The 15547-nt window shown below is 38.7% G+C and overlaps 1 long non-coding RNA gene across 1 annotated transcript; it reads left to right on the top strand.

Moving 5' to 3' along the window:
• Positions 1–2163: 2163 nt before the first annotated feature.
• LOC145996434 (uncharacterized) lies at positions 2164–15075 on the top strand. Its single transcript, XR_014442771.1, has 4 exons — positions 2164–2476; positions 5911–5951; positions 10655–10769; positions 14862–15075. It is a non-coding gene; the product is annotated as an uncharacterized LOC145996434 (long non-coding RNA).
• The last annotated feature ends 472 nt before the right edge of the window (positions 15076–15547 follow it).

Genomic DNA, 15547 nt, shown 5'->3' with positions numbered 1-15547 from the left:
TAGAAGTTGAGAACACACACTTTGTGTGTCGAAAAGTTTGGTAAAAAATAAACTCAATATTATGTTAAATAGCACACAGTAACATAAATGTACTCCCTAAATCAATAATCAAAGGGTCCTAGGTTCGTTACCCCGTGATAAAAGCAAATAGTGAAAACTGTAGGCGCCGTCCCTGATAGCTCTTCCTTCTTCATAGTACATATAAAAAACCCTTACGCTTCGTTCTCCTTGTTCAAAGTAAAATTCTCGCTCCAATCTAATTGGGTATCCAAAAATCCTTTTTTCTTGTGTTCTCGGTAACCTTGGCTTACTTAGACAGAAACCAGTTCTGACATGCAAGCGCTCTATCCTAAAACCTGCCCTAAAGCGTCCTGTGCCCTGGAGGCAAACCTGCGCGGAATATTAATTGACGGCGGAAACCGGTTCTACAAGCGACGCATAACTTCAAAAATTTGACCCTTGCCGCGCATTCGCAGACATCCTTTGTTGTCTGGTTGAATCCCTCCCCTGCCCTACAGTATTGCATAGCTTTCCCCTGTTCTTGCGTTATAGTTGACCTTGGAAAAACCGGTTCTGAAAATCTACCGACGCGTTCTCTAATTTGTCAATCGGGTTCTCGCGTTCTTTCTTTGTCCTAGCGTTCTGACGTCATTTGACCATGACCGCAGTTCCCCCAAATTCCTTTCTCATCTACCCTCACCGCAGAGTTGAGATTCGGAGACCGTATTCTGTGTAGCGTCTGAGACCACCGTCTTTCATAACATAATGAAATTATTACATACGTAGTATACATTATAGGCCTAACCGTTTATTACCGTTGCATATCGTGGGTTCGAGTACCGGGACCGTCTTCTTTCGTACAATTAACACCTTTCATAGCGGTTCATAAACCATAAACTCTTTATTTCAATATGATAAACATTAATTATTATAGTTTCATACATTACATACTTTGCAGTAATGAATATAAAACCATATGCATAGCGTTTAGTACCTCTAATTATCTTTTATATACATATTTTTCATAAAATAAATAATTATATATTCATAAAAGTTATAAACATGCAAATACATAAATGTAAAGTATTCTAAGTACGTGCAAATTAGTTCTAAGTACATGCAAATTAATTAAAACCCGTGCAAATTAGTTATAAGTACGTGCAAATTAATTAACAACCGTGCACTAATTGCCACTGGCGAATATCTCTACTACTGTTATTCCATAGATTGTCCTCTCAATAATGGTAATTGACACACATCTGACCTTCCAGTCAGAGTTCACTCTCCTCATGCACCACTGTCTAATAATCGTCCCTCCAACTTCCTTGCTCTGTCCCGTCCACTCGCCAACTGTCCATTCTCTCTCCCCTCCAACTCTCATGCCACATACGCCTCTCAAGTCAATAACCTATCCTTTGCCTGATTACTTATTCAGCATTCCTTTCTCTGCTATCTTAAGACTTGACACTTCTTACCCAATACCTTGGGTACGATACGCTATGATCATTGGTGTCGTTAGGAATGGTTGTATGACTGGGGGTTAAGGCTATTGATTGATTTGCTTTATTTTACTTCGCTTTTCTGCCACTTATGGCTAATCGCAAAGATGAGGAAGAATGGTGATAAAATGAGATGTATGAAGTGCAAATGGGAAACATATACGGACAACATAAGACGAATTCCACAGGGGATTACATTGGCTGTGAATTCAGACGCCAGAGCAACGCTAGTCTGCATACTATAGTCCAGGGTGTGCTGCGTGGAAGGGAGGTTGACATTTACGTGTCCTTGGAAAAGGTCGCTCCTTTACACCCCTTCAGGCCATTGATACAACTTGAATAGTAGATATAATAACAATAATAATTATTATTAAGTTTATGATAATTAAAAGTGACTATCACAAATGTACCTTCATGACACAGTGTTACATGTATGGAAAACTTTACCTTTATCACAAGCTAATATAAAAAAAATATAATAATAATAATAATAACCAGTAATATTTTCAAAATTTAAACAAAATACGCATGAAAATGATCCAACGGCTATTATCCTGCATACGTTTCATCAACCAAGAAGCAACAATGAAATCACTGATTCATAATTGTTGTCTCACTCACACAGTTTCCCGCTGCCAAGAAACCAACGTGCAACACCCTCCTGCAAGGTCGGGTCTAAGTTTAGAACGCGACGGGAAGAAATAGTAAAAAACATCTTCAGGTTCTTGCCCGGTGCTTGGCACGCTGTCAAAGTGAGCGCCACAAGCTTCCACCGTGGCATAAAATAGATGACGCGCTTGTACCGTTAAGGGTCATTATCGCACACGAATGCTATGGGTAAACGGCCTTAAGGACGTGGACGTACAGGCCAGTATGTAGCCTCCTACCTTAGCGTGGCTGTAGTCTTCAGACCAAACAACCAAGTGAAGATGATCTGGGCTTGAGAGCACAACATCGGGACATGCCGAAAGGAAAAGGTAATGTTCTTTTTTCATTTTCGTTTCAAAGAAAGTTTTACTCGTGAAATTACAGTCATTATTTTTATCAATCTTAAAACCATACGAATTGCAGAAAAGTTGGTGCACGGAAGAATTTGCATGAGAAGTTACTAATATATAAATATGTGTTCATCTCTCCATAACTGTATAACTGGGACTTACCAGAAAAATGCTTTTAGGTTTCTATCCCCCCTAACGTTCCCCAAAAGTAAGAGAGAAAATAATTTTCAAAAAACCGGCTAAGTGTTCACCATTACGCTTTCTTGGCGCAATGATTCGAACTGGAATTACTTACCTCTGTTGCTGAGTGGTTAGCGCAACACGCTCCGACCACAGGAGTTCCGAGTTCGAATCCCGGCCTGTGCATGGATGTTCTTTGTTAGTGTCCCTTCATCAATTTCATCATATCATGACTCATCATCATCTTCGCGATTAGACAAATTGATAGAGAAGCGAAGTAAATTATACCAAATCAATCGAACTGGAATTGTTGTTAAAATGCAAGATTGACTCATTATAACTCCCTTAAATGCCTGTGTCGAATTTCTGTGGCTGAGGGCACAGTTCTAGACATATTAGGAGCATGCACTTGCAGTACCTATTCAGGAGCTGGTGGACCTCATACTTCCTACACACACACGTACCTCTCAAAGAACTGTAAATAACTGCCCCATACCCATCTCTGCAAATCCATTTACCCATCCCCTCCGGTGGTACACATACTACCACTGGGTAGGAAATTTTCTATAGCTGGAAGCAGTGACGTGCGCTGCATTTTCGAAGGGAGAGTTACGTATACTTTTTAGTAGTTAGACCTCATTTTGCCATCTTTCCCTGCCTTTGACGTTCTTTTCGTTAGGTATATATACTAAGCCAAAGTGTGTGGGAGGAGGGGGTTATATCCCCCACCAACCCTCCCTTAGGCACGCCACTGGCTGGAAGATTCCAATGAACGAAATATTTCTGTTCAGCAGGTTTCGCCTCTGGTTAGCAGTCAGTGGTGAACCCTGACACTATGATCATTTTAATTATGTTTGCTCTAGCCGACCTCGGTGTCGGAGGGGTTAGCACAGCGCTCTACGAGACCAGGGTATACGAATCCCGACCTGGGCATGGGTGTTCTCTGTGAGTGTCTCTTCTTCAATTCCATCATATCATTACTCATCCTCATCTTCGTGATTACCCAAAAATGGCTGATAATCGAAGTAACATAAAATCAAATCGAACAAATGTTTTCTCTAATAAAGATTCATGTAATCTTCAAAATGTGTGATGTGGCGGAGAGATCTTCTGGTAACTCTACAAAACGTATAACATTTATTCCTTAGCCCTACAACTCCCATTCTATTGTTGCTGCCTGACGCTGCTCGATACTAATTTGTCTGTTCATGTCACACCTATATCTGTCTCAAGCAGGGGCGGCGCCAGGTGTCGCGAGAGGGTGGGCGCGCACCCCCTTCAGCACCCCCTACCTTCAATTGAAAACACTAAACCCTTACAATGTCATATTATGTCATGTCGTCAAATTGAGCGCCGAATGTTAGGTACTGAAGTAAGACCGTTATTATTGTATGCAACAGTAAAGCACTTAAACAGATGCCGATATAGAAAGTTTTCTGCACTGGGGGCAGCCTCTATAAAGATCAGGAGCTGTTTTTTTATTCCATCAGCATTGTTGTTAGACATTTTTTGTTCTCTTGTTTCTTCAAGTGGTCTGTTTGTGGTTTCGATAATTACCTATAGCTTAATGTGAGTTATGTCTCTTTTTCTTTTTCTTTCTTGCATTGTTGATAAACGGTTTATTTTCCGTCTGCTTGTTCTCCCTTGGACTGAAGAAATTTTTTTAGTTGCTCTCAATGTGTCACCAAGTCGTGCTCGGGAAATAATTTAATGCAAGTTGTAACGTGAAGGGTGGTTTACCTGTTAATGCGTTCTATGTAAACGTACCATTTCAGGCTTTTTCAAAAATTGTTAGAAAGAGGCCCAATGTTCATGGTAATAGAGTGCAATGGGTGACCTGAGAAGGCACTCATATATTTCCTTCTCTCTTACAAATTATCTTAGTGGGATTTTAATACCGGCAGAAGAGTAATGAAATAACAAACTACCACAGAGATACACTTCTAGCATTCAGGTACAGTCGACGATTTTAGTAATTGTGTAATTTATGCAGCACAATCTCGATTCACTCATTTTAATGTTTAGTAAAATTAATTAGATATGTTTACACGTTCACTGAGTAGTATTAAAGGTTAATTACACGAAGTAACAGAAAATTCTACTTTAAAACAATCAAATAATGTCGGTGGATCTGCACCTTGTACCCAAATGATGTATGAAGAAGCGAATTGCGGCACTACTAAGTGAGGTGAGTGTACATACCTGTATCCTTGCTGCTGCGATGTCAAACCACTGAATTCAAAACCAGAACTGGCCTCGGATTTTTATTTCAGTCTTCTGAGATTGGTTTGGTTGCTGAGATATGCAAATTCCAGTACCTGTCAAATTTAGGTCCTGTTGTACAGTTTTGCACTCCACCGGATAAGGCTTGTAATGGAATTTGTAAGGTCTGCATTCCAAACCGACGAGAACATCCTGCCTCTGTAATCTTGTATTGTAATTGTATTATTTACTAATCATTCATCACAACTTTTCCTGGGGTATAAGGTGTGACCCTTTCAGAAGACAACCAAACGTCAACCTCCCTTCCACGTAGTAGTACACCCTGGACTGTATTTTGTAGATTATCGGGTGTATGGCGTCTGACCTCACAGCCAGTGTAATCATCTGTAGGAATTGTGTTGTTTCGTGTATATGTGTTTGTGATTGTCCCATTATCCATCTCACCGTATCACCCATCCATCCCCTCTTCACAATTAGCCAAAACTGACTTAAAAGCTAGTAGAGTCTCCTAATTCAATCAGGTTAATCTATCAACCTCTCTTCCATGTAGTACACCCCGGAACTACATGCTTTCAGGGTAACGGGGCTCTGAGTGTTGACCCAAAGTCAGTGAGGTTGTCCATATGTGTACTGATGGTCCTTATACTCTTTTTAAGCATAGATTTTCTCTTCACATGTATTTGTTCTTAGTTGTTAATATGTAGTGGATCTCTAGAGTAGTTTTAATGAATGAATTGTAAGATCACATGTTTTTTTAAGTTAATGGGCTGTCCACCATTTTGTGTTTGTTAATGGACATGTCCTTATATTGTGTGATGGAAGCAAATAGCCATTGTGCTGATGTACCCATAATTTTTGACTTCAATCAATCGGCTCTTGATACTCATTATTTTTAAAGAAGATGTATTTATTCAACCATGTTATCTCTTGTTGTTTATATTTTTGTTCATTTCACTGAATTATGTGATGTCTACAAAAACAAAAAAAACATATTCTTCTTTTCTTTGCAGGTGGCAAGGAAGGCGGGGGCGGTGGGGGCGGTGGTGAAGGTGTAAGTATTTTCACTTTAACTTGCGTGAAACTTACAGCATAGCACCTAGGAAGAGATGCTTCTCCCAGTAGGCACATGTAGATTTTTTCTAAGAGGGTCAAGCTGTTAAAAGCATATGATAAGATTTAACACTAAAAATACAATGTGCACACACATATTGTTGACGTCTACCCCCCTTGTGGATGTTCTAGAGGGTATATAGCTACATGCATACACTCACTTGGATGCTCAACTTTTTTATATTAAAGGACCCTTGATAAGTAGACAGTGAAAGGTGACCTTCTCGTACCTTATTCTCCTCACTGCACTCTCTCCTCTTGTCCACACCACAATCACAACTCTCAAACCACCTCAACTTCCTCTCTCTCAAGCCTTGGTAATGCCTGACCATGCGAGGCATTGAGTGACTGGAAGTCATGGCAACATTCTTTCGAAGATCTCCTTCCACTGTCTACATTCTGCCACCCCTTGGCATACACATCGTGGTGGCATAATATTTCAATACACTGAATCACAAATATAATAGGGACATTCCATGTCAAAGTGCCATTGGATCTTTTTTAAAAAAATTATATGGAATGCTCTAACTTTATTCTATCTTGTGAGCATGGTTGTTAAATTGATTCGGAAAAAAGGTTCATGGACCGAATTTAAATAGTTACTTCACAGATAAAAAGATTGTTTGCGGTCCAGAATCCATTATGCTTGTTTTTTTCTCCTGGACCGGAATTGAATTTATTTAAAATTCCTGGACCTTTAACGACCCTGCTTGTGAGTCAACAATCTAGACTTGTCATTTGGATATATACTCAAGTATTATACATAAGTAACTTAGAAGGTAGAAAATACTTTACATATTGTACGTTTATTTTAACTTTTTGATTTACTTTTCTTTTGTATTGTGTCTCACCCGTGACACCAAAGAATAATTTATTTATCCTTTAATTATTACATTTCTCCTTCACCTCCACTAGAATATGAAAAGGTCAATTACCTTCTCTCCTTGTCTTAAACAATCTATTTTTCATAATTTCAGAATTGGGAGCATATACATAATGCAATAGAATCAGCAGCTAATGAAAGTATAGGATACCATATACCAAGAAAATATAAGCCTTGATTTTATAATAAGTTAGCTATAATCTAATAGAAATGAGAAATCAAGCTAGACTTAAGTGGTTAAATAACTGTGATGTTAAAAATTTAAACAAATATAATAGAATAAAGTGAGAAGTAACCCCCACGTTTAGAATTTAAAAAAGAGATGACATGAAAAGCAAAATCAACGAAATTGAAACAAACGATAATAAAAATATCAGAGATTTATATTAAGGTATACATGAATTTAGAAAGGGGTGGTAACCTAAAGAAAACTTGATAAAAGTTAAAAACAGTGAATTTTTGGCTGATCCAAATGATATTTTAAGTAGATGGAAGAACTACTTTAATGACCTTTTAAATGTTCATGTAGGAGATAAATTAGAAGTAAATAGAGTACACACAGTAGAACCTTTCGTTCCAGAAACTAACTTGACTCAAATTAAAGATGCTATTAAAAGGCTAAAGAACAACAAAGCACCTGGCACTGATTTAATACCAGCTGAGTTAATTAAATATGGTGGGAATTCATTAATATATTAAATTCATGAATTAATTACAGTATAATATGAAATAAAGAAGAAATTCATGAACAGCGGAAAGAATCAATCATTGTTCCTGCGTTTAAGAGAACGTGATAAAACCAACTCCAATAATTACCGTGGAATTTCTCTCTTCTCAACATCATATAAAATATTATCCAACATTCTTTTAACAAGACTAACGCCATATGCAAATGAAATTATAGGTGATAATATTTTAAAATTATAGGTAAAATATTTTTAAAAGCAGCTAAACAGATAGGTTTGGAAGATAGCAAAGATAAAACTAAATATATAGCTTACAGGTCAAAACCAAGTGTGAGGTAATCATCAAAATTTAATTATTGATAACAAACCTTTTCTAAGACAACCCAAATGTCAATCTCCCTTCCACGTAGTACACGCTGGACGGCATTTTGCAAACTAACCTGGTTTTGGCTTCTGAACTCACAGCTAGTATAATTCTTTACGGGACTGGTGTTGTTTCAACCATGTTTGTGATTGTCCCTTCTTCGATCTAATTTCATCACCATTCCTCCCACTCTTCGCAGTTAGCAGAAAAGCGAAGTAAACTAAATCATCGTCACGTGAGCGTTACCATGAATTGTATCATTGCTGACACTCGCGTCTACGTCACATTCTTGTATGTCTGCCGAGGGTCCAGTTGCCTTCATGGCAACATGCCACATCAGTTACCGGACAATTCCCCCCATGAGGATCTCCCTCAGCGTTTCAGCATTTTAATGTGAGATTCATACCTGCACAGGCAGACAATTCACGCTATGAATTTCGTTAAGGTATACTTCGAACATAATAACTATCACACAGCATTTACCTAGGTACAGTCACGGACACTTCTGGGTTGTAACGACCCTATTGAAGAAGCACTGAAGCAAGCCATCCATGTCTGACCACCAAGCGCCTTGTGACTAGACAACCCAACCAGCATTGCAATTCTGCGGCTTGTATACCAGTCACGGGTATACATCTCTGTAAATTGAGTAGTGATGCCAAAGAGAAATACGAGATGAACATTGTCGATCGTAATGTCTCGTGTTCTCTACATGGAATAATACTCGGTCCACGTTACGTTCCGTTATTTAATGTTGTTTGGGAACGAACGTGACGGACTGGGTTTATATTTTCACTCCTTGCATTACAGTAAATTCCGTATTTTACAATTATATTAATGCTTTGAACGAAAATAATACCCAGAAAAATATCGAATACACGTGCACACCACTCTTCTCACACACATGCACGTGAAAACAAACACACAAAGCTAAGTTTTAACTTCCAAGTGAATGTCCAAATAACAGTAAATGGAGAAGCACGATGTGCGAAACGGGATTTTTCACAGAAAGAATGCGTCTATTTTTGACATACGTGGTTTCTATTAATAGACAATGAAACAATTATGAGATAAATTAAGATGCATTTTCGTCTTCAGGTGCTGAGGAAGGAAACAGACTGACTGAAAAAAAGAAAACATGGTGTTATTGATAGAGCGTTGGTTAGCGTACAGAGCTTTCACCAGTGAGATCTAGATTCGATCCCCACCAAGGACATTTTTTTTTATTCTTTTCTATTAGTGAAGGAGTATGTAATATTGTTTTCTAGGCATTTTGACGAAAGGATACACATCAAATTTGTTCGTTTAATCTGTATTTTCATTCTTCTAATAAGTTCTCTATCACAAGGGGATATAGAGATTCTCTATCTAGGCGATATATATCTTCTCATTGGTTCCGTAGCTACGATTCTCAAGTCCCTTCCACCCACTTGTCTTATTTATTTACTTTATTCATATCAACTCACGATATACCACGAATCTAACGAAAACACACACATATAGTTAGAACAAGAAACACACCTCGCGTCGAAGGTTCCAGACTCGAGTTCTGGCTTTTTTGCGAGGGTGATTATTCCGGTGTGTCTGTTTATCATCTTTGTCTAAAAAATATTCCTCATTATTGCCGTGATTAACCTAGGGAGAGACCTAAGCGACTGAAATAACAAAAGTACAGAAAATGCAAGACACATCTGCCTAGGCATGTTATACCTTGGGAATTAGCAATCTGAAAATTAACTTGCGTTTCAGTCGGCTACTTGCGAAAGAGTCTCGTGTTGTCTCGTTTGGAGTGTTGGTTATCGTGTTGGACTAGCAGGCGCGCAACCCGAGTTCGAGCCCAGCGGAAGGAAAGTTTTTTTTTGTCTAATTTCATTCAATCTTATTTATAAAACTGAGGTTTCTGCAAAACCTTTTGAATTGCATGCCACTTCGTATGTTGGTAATCTGAAAGCAGCAAAGATGAAAATTTGATGTTCCGAAGCGACGATGTATTTGTGTATGTGTTGAAAAAGTGCAGTTATTTATTAGCGAAAAGCATGCAGCCACGTGATCATTGAGAACGCTTCCTAGTTGTCATTGCTGATATGGCAGTAGCTACAGTCTGTCAACGCACACCAACTTTCACGTTCCCAGTAAAATGATTACCTCTCCACGTTTCAAAATCATGAGTGCTGTCTAAAGCAATACTTTGATACTTGCGTTTGCCTGTTCGAATCTAAAGTAATACAATTTTTTTTACCCAGCAAATGACATTGAAACCATTAATAACTGTTTGCAATGTTAGTTGATATCATATATGGAAAGAATAAAAATGGAGAATTTCGCTTAAAACAACTTATAAATATATTAAATTATGTCGATACCTGATCTGAAACGTACGATGAACGATCAGAGAGCCTGAATGTTGCATTGAAAACTTCAGAGAGCAATGATTGACTAATGAACAGTGAAAGGTTTTTCCATGCTCCAATGGGATTTTATTTATAACTATAAATAAACAAGGAAGAAGGGAAAACTTTTAGTTTACAATTTAGTTCATCATACCAACCTGTGTCCTTCTCCCTTGGATGGCTTGCTTCTGTGCTTCTTCAATAGGGTTGTTGCAATCCAGAAGTGTCCGTGACTGTACATGTATGCCATTTTTGTTTGTATCTATGAAGAGAGTGAAGCATTTGTAATCTTTGTAATTCTTAATTTCTAATTGCTTTCAGAAAAAAGGCGGAGGCGGAAAGGGAGGAGGTGGTGGTGGAGGTGACAAAGCTGGTGGTGGTGGTGGCGGTGGTGGTGGTGGTGGAGGAGACAAGGGAGGGAAAGGAGGAAAGAAAGGTATGATTTTTTCATTGCAAGTCTTCATTGCAAGCATGGATCTGTGCAACAGTAATAATAGTATCTATGTTAAGCCGTAGCATGCCTCCTCCTAATTAAAACCTAATTCCCCCCCGTTTTCGTGGGGTAAATATAATTATTTTAGTAACCCATAACAGTAATTACGTGGATTTTATCTTCAGTGCAAATTTAACTTATTAAAGTTAAATTTTCCTGTGACGAGAAGTTAGAAATGTGCATTTGATATATTTTTGTTCCAAATGATGCACCTGCTTTAGATTAAGTAATATACCAACACTGAGCATTATATTTTATGAAGTAATGTTATTAATGAATATGGAGAATATCGCTTATGTCTTGTAATGCATCTATAGTATAAAACTTCACATTCACCTCAGTAAAGCACAAAACACGAATTCTCGCATACTGCGAGCGAGGCGAGGAAAAAAATTTTAAATCCATTTCTTTGCAGGCTTTCAAGAATACTAATTGAATGGGGTGTCAATACTTTAGCGAGATATTTAGTATTTTCCAGCTTCTCTTTTGGCACGTTCGAGGTCGAAAACTTGTGGATACCATATCGCTTCACAGTCTCCAAAATTTAATGTTCAAACTCTCTCTCCACCACACAAATCTAAGCTTTAACACTTTATCAAGAGCTTCCTATCTCCCCTTTAAATTTAATACTCAATCCCACCACCAAAATTTCCATGCCAATTTTAGAGTTACTGTTGATAGTGAAGAGTGGATATTGACTCCTCCAAAAAATTAATTCAGTCTCACACCAGACTTTTCGCAACAGTATAAGACAATAGTAATACACTAGAATTGGATACCCCCTCAATTTAATGCTCAATCCCTCTCTAACTAATATACCCGCCATAATCTAAGACCTAGATTTAAATACTGTCCCCCCCCCCCAGAACCCACGTATCAATTAAGATCTAATATGTAAGAGTTGGATATTTCTCTCCCTGCCTCTTCGATAATACCCTTCTTAAACACCTTCTTTTCTTCATCTAATGGATTAAATATGATTCATTTAAGGTGTAAAATTTTACCTGTATTTTGGAAAAATATCTAAATGAAGGTAAGAAATCCCCCAAAAGTCTCGATGGCGCAGCGTGCGCCATTAACTCCCCTCCCCCTGTGGGCACCCCTTATCAGGATTGAGGAATATTTCTCCTTTTCAAGAGCATCATTCTTCCAAACATGAACCATATCCTCAGAATCCTCCAACACCTCACAACTACCTCCGCTACATCTTCCCTCTTTTGGATTTTTCGTTCCTTCTCTTGATTCCCAACATCAATTTCCCCCTCAAAATTCTCCACCACCTTCGTACCACTTTCCATTATCTTCCCCTCTTTCCAAAACATCTACTGTCCACCCACTGAACTTGCTTCTGCTGACAATGAATTTCCTTCTAATTCACCACACGCTCATGGACGTTTGGAAGGTGGAGGGCAGGCGAGGTCGGCACGGCCCCCATGTAAAATGAATAACCTTCTAAAAAGTATATATTTCACACATAATTCAATCCAGTCACAGGAATTTATGTTAATTATTATAAGGCCGTTGTTAATTTCAGACTGAAGCAGTATTTTTTGAGGGGGCGGGTATAAATGAGCAGGTATATTTTTCCTCCAAACTATAACCCAATCCATGTTACCGTACCTCTTTAAGTAAAAGCATACTTTATTTCTCCCTACTTGGATGTTCTAGGTGCGGGAATGGCTTCCGAATAGCTAATACACATCTATATTCAGGGTATTCTCAAAGAGTTCTTTACATGGTGGAGCCATCCGGTTTCATTTGTCACCAAGGATTAAGCGCTCAAGCACTTGGTGACATCCAATTTCACAGCGCGTTAAGGAGAGCGCAAAGGTGATTATTCAATTAGAATCTCTATATGAAAATAGTTGTGTTAATAATGTATCCTCAACCTCAAAAGTATAAACGTGGGGAGCACACTCAGCGTGTGGGTGTGGACAATGCGCCAGTGTGCGAAATAGGCGGCCGTACATCAAAGCATTAGCGAGAACCTGGTGATGATCCACAATGTTTGAAGGCTTAAAACAAGAAATCAGGGAAGTAGAGAGAGTACTGTGGTGTATATGGGCTGCGAAAGCTCCCACGAGTTCGTTCCTGCCGAGGGGCAACTCCTCAGTTACAAAAGGTGCCTGTTCCCCGACTTCCGCCAAGAAGAGTATACAGTGACTTCGGAGAAGGGAGAGGGAAGTTTTTTTCCGGAATAGACGAGTGAAGATGTGAGTTAACACGTGTCTGCGTGTAAAACAGCCCTAGGCAGGATACCCCAGGCATATACACTATATCTATCAGGTATGTGTTTCCATAGCTTTAGAGTCAAATAAACAAGATATAGTCACGTGAAAAGGGTCCCGTCTTGTTCTCGTGTTCACGGTGGTCATTCATGTAAGGCTGTTCTAATTAGCTGCGTACAGTATTATTGAACAAAGACGTCATAAGTTAGGAGACCATCATGTGCTGGAAGACTTCATGATGCTAGTCGGAGGAGTAGACCCTGGTCGTTGCTTCCTCTGCCATCATCAACGCCAAAGCCTTTATGTGCAGAGAGTAAGTAGATGCTCTGTCTGATATCCAACTCTCTCTCTCTCAGTAAGCTGCACGAATCAGTCTCTCTTACTGCATGTCAAATCCTGGCCATCTTGTAACAAGCGAGTGGTTGCATGACTCATGTAATCTTCCTTGGATAATTCATGAGGGTTAGTAATACTTATAATTAGAAGGAGTAACCACAGTATACCGTTCTCACATCACATATTGTACACTAGAACAAACTTACAACATAATACATTATGAATGTGAGCCAGTAATGAAGTTTAACACTACCATAATCTGTCATATGTGTTGGTATTTGTAGGAGAAATCTGAGGAAATTTTTACAAATAAGAGAGGTAATAGTAGTCATGAAGATTTTTTATAGTGGCTACAAACAAATTCAGAATTTATTCATGCATATCGTTACAGGAAAAAGACACAACAGTTTGACGAAATCTGTATAGTTCCAACGTATCCATGGTGTAAATGGTCAAAGTTTCTTACCCTCATTTTCATAACTATTTATAATATTTCATTTCTTGTGACTATGTATTACTTTTTGTTTTTGTTGTTTTGCAAGGTTACGTATTCATCCAAACTACGTATTTTGGGGGATTATGATAAACTATAAATCGGGGCGGTCTTGAATGAAGGAGACCCCTGTTTAGGGAGGAGGGGCAGTAAAGTAAAGCTAAGAAAAATCTCTCGGTAGACACCCTGTCGTAATTAAATACTTTGTGGGGATTATGATATGGTTTCAGGACGCGAATGATATGATTTGGGGGGTGCATGACATGATTTTGGGGGGATGCGTCATTGGCCTTGGGAGGATGGGCACCCCTGCTGATAACGATGAATGAAACAAACCGTTAGTTTACCAACATACTACATAACCCCATAACCCTTTTTTAAAGAATTAGCTTCAAAACAAGCCCAAGATGAAAGTTATACCATAATTGGAAGCAAAGTTATGACTTGTTTTATTTTACTTTGGCAGGAACCGAGGGTCACGCACCACAATACTAAAGGGCGTTGAAGCAACGTGAATTGACGAAAATAGCAAAATTACTGATTGATTTTTGACAGCAAGTGTCTGAACTCTCGGCATTTGGTAACAAAGGAATATAACTGGCGAGCTACCAAAGAGATTGGTTAGGCTTCAACCATATAATCTTAGAATAGCTACACACACACACACATATTCCATCCAAGGCTGTAATTAGGTATCTCCAACAAAATTCACGTCACTCGACCAGCTGAGCGTGAGAGAGCTCACCTACATTCCCTGGAAAATTGTATCTCGTCAGCAAGATTTCCACATCATAGTGTACTCACAAACGCTTCACGATGAGAAAGCGCTTCGTCGTCTGTAACTTCTCTGGTCCCTCACTGGCCCATCCTGTTAGTAATATAGACTATTTATTGGTTTTCATTTGTTCATATGATGCATATTTTTGTACACCTTCACCAATAGATACTGTGCTCCAAATCTCTCGTTTTCCTTTGCAGGTGGAAAGAAGTGAAGCCCGCGTTGTCTTCCTGTTGTGGCGGATGTGAGGAGTGACGACAGGAGCCCTGTCTACTTTTAACTGCAATTACTTCAGGATCTCAACTGCCTTAAATATAGGTTACGCTTATACTCAACTGAAGCACATGACAAGCAATGTACGTATATATCCTAAGTTGTAATTCAAGTAATGAGAATAAACATTTCTAATGATTATTATTATGTTGTCTTTCTCTTGCACTCCCACTATCAGCGGTGTGAGTGGTCATGGAAGAACTATAAATGCATGAGTCAGCAAAAATCTTATCTAATGATGAAGTACGTCACTATCTACGAACGTTTTGTGTTCGTTGCTTTTACTTTCAATTGTGTTCCGTGTTACGCTTGCAGAAGCTCTTACCATAGTTAGCTGGGTTGGAGACCCACCAAGGCACGCGTTGGGTGCTTTCATTATCAAATAAGTGAATGTTACAATTAATATAAACAGACAGGAACCCCAAATAAGTACGAACAGGAGAAATTAGGAAATACAGGAAGAAATAACTCCCCCATAGTTATTTAAAAAATTAAACGTTTGATATGTAGAAAAATGAAAAAGCGAGAAAGATCATTACGAGGGTCACTATTTATATTTTGAGCCTTGGCAACACTGTTTGAAGTTAGGCGCGATTTGACGTTTGCACGGAAT

This window comes from Lepisma saccharinum, chromosome 12 (assembly GCF_977018435.1).
Source record: "Lepisma saccharinum chromosome 12, izLepSacc3.1, whole genome shotgun sequence".
In the NCBI taxonomy this organism is placed as follows: Eukaryota; Metazoa; Arthropoda; class Insecta; order Zygentoma; family Lepismatidae; genus Lepisma; species Lepisma saccharinum.
Note: the sequence above shows the minus strand (reverse complement) of the source record. Positions and strands in the feature narration are given on the sequence as shown.